This window comes from Euprymna scolopes, chromosome 1 (genome assembly GCF_053919585.1).
Source record: "Euprymna scolopes isolate OS-2025 chromosome 1, ASM5391958v1, whole genome shotgun sequence".
In the NCBI taxonomy this organism is placed as follows: Eukaryota; Metazoa; Mollusca; class Cephalopoda; order Sepiida; family Sepiolidae; genus Euprymna; species Euprymna scolopes.
This window is the reverse complement of record NC_136482.1, coordinates 98,600,511-98,608,393: the sequence shown is the minus strand read 5'-3', so window position 1 is coordinate 98,608,393 and position 7,883 is coordinate 98,600,511. Positions and strand designations below refer to the sequence as shown.

At 33.5% G+C, this 7,883-nt stretch overlaps 1 pseudogene; it reads right to left on the bottom strand.

The window, feature by feature from the left end:
* LOC145280916 (kinesin-like protein KIF3A pseudogene) overlaps positions 1 to 7,883 on the bottom strand; it is a 17,239-nt pseudogene extending 9,356 nt beyond the window's left edge.

Below are 7,883 nucleotides of genomic sequence, written 5' to 3'. Positions count from 1 at the left end.
TGAATAAGATTCTTAGGCTTCCTTTGCATTACCCTCAATTTTAATGTTCTCCATAAATTTTCAATTGGATTAAGGTCTGGGCTTTGTGATGGCCACTCCAAAACATTAATATGATTGTCCTCAAGCCATTTCTTAGTCAGTTTAGCCGAATGCTTTGGGTCATTATCTTGCATGAATCACCAACGACGACCAAGTGAGAGCTCTTTAGCAGAGTCTTTCAGGTTTTCATCCAATATTTTAACATAATCTTCCTTTTTTATGCTACCTGTGACCTTAACAAGTTGCCCTGGTCCAGAGGCAGCAAAGGATCCCCAAAACATCAAACTGCCTCCACCGTGCTTCACTGTGGGTATGGTGTTCTTAGGCAGGAAAGCTTCGCCAGATTTTCTGTAAATATAAGACACTTTATTATGGCCAAATAACTCTATTTTCGTTTCGTCAGTCCATAGAACACGTTTCCAGAATGCAACATCTTTATCAATATGACGTTTTGCAAAGGCTAGCCTTGCTTTCAGGTGCATAGGCTTCAATAAGGGAGTCTTTCTCGGACGACATGCTTTTAAACCAGCTCTCTTCAAAACTCTACCAACTGTATGTCGAGATACATTCACTCCAGAGGTGCTCTGTTCATCAACAATCTCCCCAACAGAGATCCTTGGGTTTTGTTTTACTTGTCGAACAATTTTCCGTTCATCTCTTGGGGAAAGAATCCTTTTTCTCCCTCTACCCTCTAAACTCATAACGTGGCCTTGCGATTTGAACTTGTTTATTATGGCTCTAACAGTGGATTTGGGAAGGTTTAGCTTCTTTGAAATCTTATCATAGCCCTCCCCATTGGTATGGCATGCTACAACAAGCTTCCTGACGTCTTCGCTGTGTTCCTTAGTTTTAACCATGGCGATTGAAAATTATAATTTAGTCACTTATAATAGTTTAAATAAATCGCTATCTAAAAATTATCTGAAAAAAATTATTCACTGAATTAGCGTTAAACAAGCATAATATGGCTATAAAAAAGTTCAGAAAGCATGTAAACCGGAAATTGATTGATATTATACTGATACTAAAAGAAAAACAAAGCCGTGCCAATAATTTTGAACAAGGGTTTTTTTGCAATTATGTTTGTTGTTCCTTTGTTATTTATTTTTTCTAAAATCCGATTGCTGCATCGGAAAGGCCAGTTAAAAATACATAATATACTTTGTTATTTTCTTTAATTTAATCCCTTTTTTAGAATTTATTAGACAAAATTTAACTTTTATTTTACCGTGCCAATAAATATGATTATCACTGTATATATATATATATATATATATATATATATATATATATATATATATATATATATATATATATATATATATATATATATGGATAAATATGTATATATATATATATATATATATATATATATATATGGATATATATATATATGGATATATATATATGGATATATATATGGATATATATATGGATATATATATATATATATATATATATATATATATATATATGGATATATATATATGGATATATATATGGATATATATATGGATATATATATATATATATATATATATATGGATATATATATATATATATATGGATATATATATATATATATATATATATATATATGGATATATATATATATATAGATATATATATATACATATATATATATATACGGATATATATATGGATATATATATTGATATATATATATGTATATAATATATATATATATGGATATATATATGAATATATATATATATATATATATATATATATATATATATATATATATATATATATATATATATATGGATATATACTGCGTATATTTAGGCAGCATTTTCTCATTTTCACAAATATTATTGAATAGCACGGAATTATTCTGTTTTACAATTTTCCTTTTTATCTTCTCCAATCTCCGAATAGTCCTTTTTGCGTTTTTCTCGAAATTGTATATGTTGGAACCATAATCGCTAGTGCTTTCGATAGAAGTACTTCTATCATCCTCAGGCATATTGTAGAAATAAATGTAGGGATTGTTTTTTTAATTTACTTATATATATATGTTTTTTTTTCTAGTCACGTGGTAATTTGTTACAAGTTAAATGGGCGAATTTTTTTTTTTTTTTTTGCATATATTAAACAGATTTATGTATACAAACACATATATACATTATTAAACATTTATCCCAAACATTTCAAAATGTTCCGGCTGCACTCATAATTAATATTATTTATTTGAGGCTTCTTTGTTTTACAATGCTTCGAGTATTCTTAGCCTATTTATATTTCTCTCACTCTGCAATACTCTTGTATTTTCTACCATAATTCTTCGAAATTCCGAATGTTGGCAGCCATGTCTCTTCAAATGTTGTTATATGGAGCTAGAGTCAGAGAGGTGGAGCGTCAATCTTCGCGACAATGTGTTAGTTGTTGAACCAACATAGCTACTAATATTGGAGATACACTCTCCTATTGGGCAGCTAAATTTGTAAACTAGATTGGTCCTTTCCAACAGGTACTTTGTTTGCAAAATGTTGTTTTTCTGTGGATTGTAAAACAAATTCGATTTGACATGTTCTTATTTATTTGCCTCTCCACGAGAGTATAGTTAAATAAAGATCAGATCTTCATGTGTAGAAGACACTTAAAAAAAAAATGAGTTGCCTGTTTACTGATTTGTAACCTTATATTGTAAACTAATTGCATGTGTAGGGGGACTAGGACACATAAATCAGAAAAATGTTTTAAAAGAAAAAAATGTTAGTTAAAATATTTATGTTGAATATGTAGATGACTAGGACACATAAATCCTAATCCCGTTACAAAAGAAAAATAATAAAACGAATGGAATTGAAGGAAACAAAGACTCAATTGCTGGAAAAGATAAACGTGTCGTTTATTTACTGTTGAAAGAATTAATGTTTTAGATATAACACGTGTTCATGTCCGCGCTGGTGTAACCATCGTTTGTTGCAGGATTGGTAGTATAGAAGGAAAAAGGAAATGTGTGTTCATCTCACGTTCGGGTCACTGTCGTTTGTTCGCGCGTGGGAAGAGAAGTGAGTAATGTAATGGAATGAGAAATGGCAGTCCATCGTGTAGACAAAGAAAAAGATAGAGGGTTGACATCAGTTAAACTGTGCGCCATGTTAGCCGTCAGCTATGCGGTGGTGTTCTCTGGCACAAGTAGTAGATAGAGAGAGAAAGAGTGAGAATGTCCATCCAGTTCATGGAGAGAGAAAGCGTATAAAGTATATGTACTGTCTGTTGGCTTTTTGTCCCACATAGTAGCAAGTGGCATGAGGTACGCACGTGCGCGCGCCTGCCGAAAAGGCACGCTGTCGGTCCGTAGACCGCCCAGCTAGGATGCTGGTCTGAAAAAGGAAGATGCTGCTTATTGCTCTTGCCTTTATACTTGTTTCCGGTGGTCTTTTGTGGATTTCCTTTGAAAGGGGAAGTGACGTTGTCCATATGTGCGTACATTAGCTTGTGTGTGTATACACATGAATGTGAGTGTATATACACGAATGTGAATATATGTATGTGTGTGGACGTGTGCACTTATGTTTGTGTGTGTGTATGTATATGACAAGTAATATAGCTTGAGATGTGAACGCATGTTTTTGTGTGAGACTAGAAAAGGCTCGCGCAATACTCCCCTTCCTAGGAAAAAAGAATATATGCAGTGTATATATAGTAAAAAAATAATTATATATATATATATATATATTTTTTGTGAGTAATGTTTTCGGCAATTGACTTTTTGTCCTGTTTTTGCTGTTGGTGTGGTTGTTTAAAACAAAACGTCAAAAACGGAGTGTGTTCGTAAAAAAAGTATTTACTTACGCGTGGAAAGGCGTTTAGTCTTTTTTTAGGGTGATATTTGTTTGTTTGTTTTTTGTTGTGTTGACATGTGCAACGAGTTGCTTGGATAGTGAAGTGAATTGTTCCTTTGGAAGGAAAATTTTTGTTTCGTTATTGACGTCGTGTGTCAAGTTGACAGTATCTTCGCAAGTGAATCTGTGGTAGGGTGTGTATACATTGTTTGGACGAGCGCTAGTTGCACATTCGTTCGTGTCGAACGGGTTTCCAGTTGCCGTTGTCTTCGCATGTGAGTCTGCGGTAGTGTATGTACATTGTCTGTACAGGCGTTTGTTGTGCATTCGTTCATGTTGAACGATAGTGTCCGGTTGCCGGCTGTCAACGAAACTTCCAAGTTGTGAGTTTATCAGCATGCATGGTGCATCTCAACTCGTATTGTTGATTCAACTTCTTCCTATGTGTTGATAGGGATGTCCTGTAATTGTTTTTTTGTTGTTGCGTCTGCTGTGCGGGAGAGAATGTGTATAGGCCTATGTGATTTTGCTCCTCGCATTTGTTGCAGGGTAATGTTAGGAAACCGTGAAAAATGTTTGTCGAGCTCGAATTTTAAAAAAAATTCGGTATGAAGTCAACAGCTCCGTGTTTGTTTTCTGCCAAGTCTGACGAGGGGTCTCGTCATTGTTATTTGTAGCAATTATTCCTGTCGGTAGTGGTTCACTTGTTTTTCTTTGTTGAAAAGTTTGTTTTTTTTCTTTATCAAATAAAATGTGCGTCTCCCTCAAAACAATTAAGTAAAAAAAAGGTAGGGTCACCATGCTTGTTCGTTTCATGTCTTGTCGTGGTCGTTGGTTTGTTGTGAACTTGTGGCATAGGAGGAAATGCGTGTTCCTCTCGCATTCGGGTGTCACCAATTTGTGGTGATGGTGAAAAATAGGGAAAATGAATTGAATTGAGAAAGAGACGAACTATGTGTTAAATTGAATTAAACAAACTAGGATTTATTTTGTGAAGAAACAAATGAAAGAAAAGGGTACTACACATGTTTAGTTTGGCGTGTGTATCTCGCTGTTAACTAGTGAGAAGGAAAGTCTATAGTTTGGTGTGCATCTCTCGTTGTTAGCTGGTGAGAGGGAAAGTTTATTGTTGTAGAGAGAGAGAGAGAGAGAGAGAGAGAGAGAGAGAGAGTCTGTGTGTGTATGAGTATTTCACTCAAACGCATCCATTTCATTTTAAAATAACGGGGTCACCAGGCTATATAAATCCTAATCCTGTTACAAAAGAAAAATAATGAAACGAATGGAATGAAGAAAACAAAGACTCAATTGCTGGATTTGTCCCACATAGTAGCAAGTGGTGTGAAGCTCTTCCTCGTGCTGCCTCCGCTTCTCCAGCTCGCAGGCGCTTTCCTCCAAAAGCCGTTCTTGCTCTTCGGCTTTCTCGAGCAGATTTTCTCCGCCTACGATTATCTTCTTCTCGATGGCCGCCAGCTTTTGGCCCAGCTGGTCCATCTCTTCCTGGTATTTCTTCAGCTCGGATTCCTTTTCTTCCAAACTCTCTTTGATTTTATTCCTTTCGGTTTCTTCCATGTCTTTTTTCTCTTCCAAGAGTTTACGGTCTTCGGCGATTTTTAGTTGGATTTCCGACATTTTTTCCTTGGAGATCTTCAACGATTTCTCCTTCTTGGACTTTTTACCATCTTTCTCAATCACTTCCGAATCATTGTAATCATCTTCATTACAAATACCGTTTTCCAGCTGCTTCTTGAGTTCTTTGATTTCCTCTTGGAACTGCCGCAACAGGGCATCCTTGGGATCTTCATTAATCTTTGCTTTATTCTTAATATTCTTAGCACGGTTTGCGTAACGTAGCGTACTGATTGTGTGCGCGTATGTATATGACAAGTAATATAGCTTGAGATGTGAACATATGATTTTGTGTGAGACTAGAAAAGGCTCGCGCACATGTATTAAAGTTCAATGTATGAATATATAATCAATACTAGACTACCCGTGACCCGTTGATCAGTATGTTAGATTAGCTATGGAATTAATGTATGAGCGTGACACTTCTGACGTAAAGAAAATAGTTTTTGTGACATAACAGAAACATTTCTATGAAAGTATATTAAAATGAAAAAAGAATACAGATAGATTTCTATGAGTCATTCTGTTTATAATTGTTTATTTTTGGAAAAAAACAAACTTACAGCCATTGAATTATAAGTGGTTTGCCATACTTATAGGTAAATGTGCACTGAACAGATACCATAATACTTCAAGTTAAATTCAAATTTTGATATATCTTTTTTTTATGAAATTGTTAGTTGAAAGTACAGAATAGTTAAAAACACTCTCCCCATGTTAAGAATGGCCTTTTAAATAGAAAATGAAAATAAAATGTAACTTTTTTCATTTATTTTAAACAAACATTTATGACCCATTTATGACAATATTTAATTTATGTTAAACATAAGGTCAATAAAACTAATTAAGACAATGTGGAAATGAACGACGTAAAAAAAAAACACAAAGTATTAAAAATTGCTTATTTGGATAATTTAAACACGAAAAAAAAAAAAAAAACAATTGGGACGGTGAAAATGTACACAGTAAAACAATACGTTTGTGTTGATTATTTATTTGTAAAAAAAAACCCCAACATTTTCGGGGTTATTTATTTATGTTGGTAGTGCAGAAGAAAATGTATGAATGTTTTTAAGAAAGGTGTATTAAAAAAATGGAGAATAAATTTAAAAAAAAAAAGGAAGAACGTGGCTAAATCGCCGGTGTAAAATGCTCTTATAGTTGTCAACGGGTCAAAGTTGATTTATTTGTAAGAAAATTGCGACAGTATAGTTGTAATACAGAATAGTTGCAAAACATCCCCACCCTTCCCATGTTAAATAATAATTTCTAAATAATAACGCTAATATTTCAGTCCGCAGGTCAAATTCTGCAAAAGTAGCGATTTGTGTTTATTTGTTTACACTGTTATGGGTTTATGTTTATGTACACATGTGCAACCGGAAGTTGTAAACCGGATGTGTGGTTACAACACTCATTACAAGGTCATTTGAGTTTTATAATTATATAGATTTGTAAAATCGAGTCTACAAGAGTTACTTCCCTTGTACTGTTAGCCAAAATCAGTTGTAGAACTGTTATCTATTTTGCCCATTTAAACCCCTTGCCTGATGTAAAAACGATGCCTCAATTTTTTTTAAATTCGGTACCATTAAAATCCCTATTTATACATAATTATGAATTTTAGGAGAAAAAATAAAAATTAGCCACAAAAGGTGTGTTTTCACCCCTAAAACACCCTTGGGATCAAGTCTCAGAATTTTCCCAGGGTCCAATATTACGTTACTAGATGTATATCTATGTGGTCTTGCTTTTGGGTAATTTTCAGCAAAATCTAACTGTCAGAAAAGATTCTATCATGAAAAGTGCTATTTTTGGCCATTTTGACAACTTTTGACTCTCTTGTGACACAACCAGAAGTTTTATAAAAAAAATCCGAGAATGTTACATTTCCTCCCTTGGGTAGTTGTAACTTCATGCAAAATTTCAGAAAAATGTAAGAAGTAGTTATTGAGAATTTGGGGGATGAACGGACAAGAGTGAATTCTAAGGTCCAAATCCGAATAAGTCGGTATACCAATTATGGTTTGATCAATTATATTTGTTTTGTAAGAGTCAGAGACATCGAGAAATACGTTTTTTATCAATGAGTCGTTATGGGTTATTTCAGAAGTCAACTCAACTTGAAGAACAAGTTAGATAAAGTATGCAGAATTTCTATAAAAAAAAAATAATAATAAGATCCAAATCCGACTAAGTAGGTGGACCAAAAAAAAAAAAAAAAAAAAAAAAAAAAGATCATGCATACCGGATGAAGGTATTACTTTTCCCAAGCGAATTTCTTTTCTGCAGTAACTAGAATTATACTCATCTTTTCTTTTTTCTCAGAACTTCAAGATTTCAACAGCCATATCGTCTTCTTCACAAAACTTTAACAATCACATCTACTTGCCTCTTCAT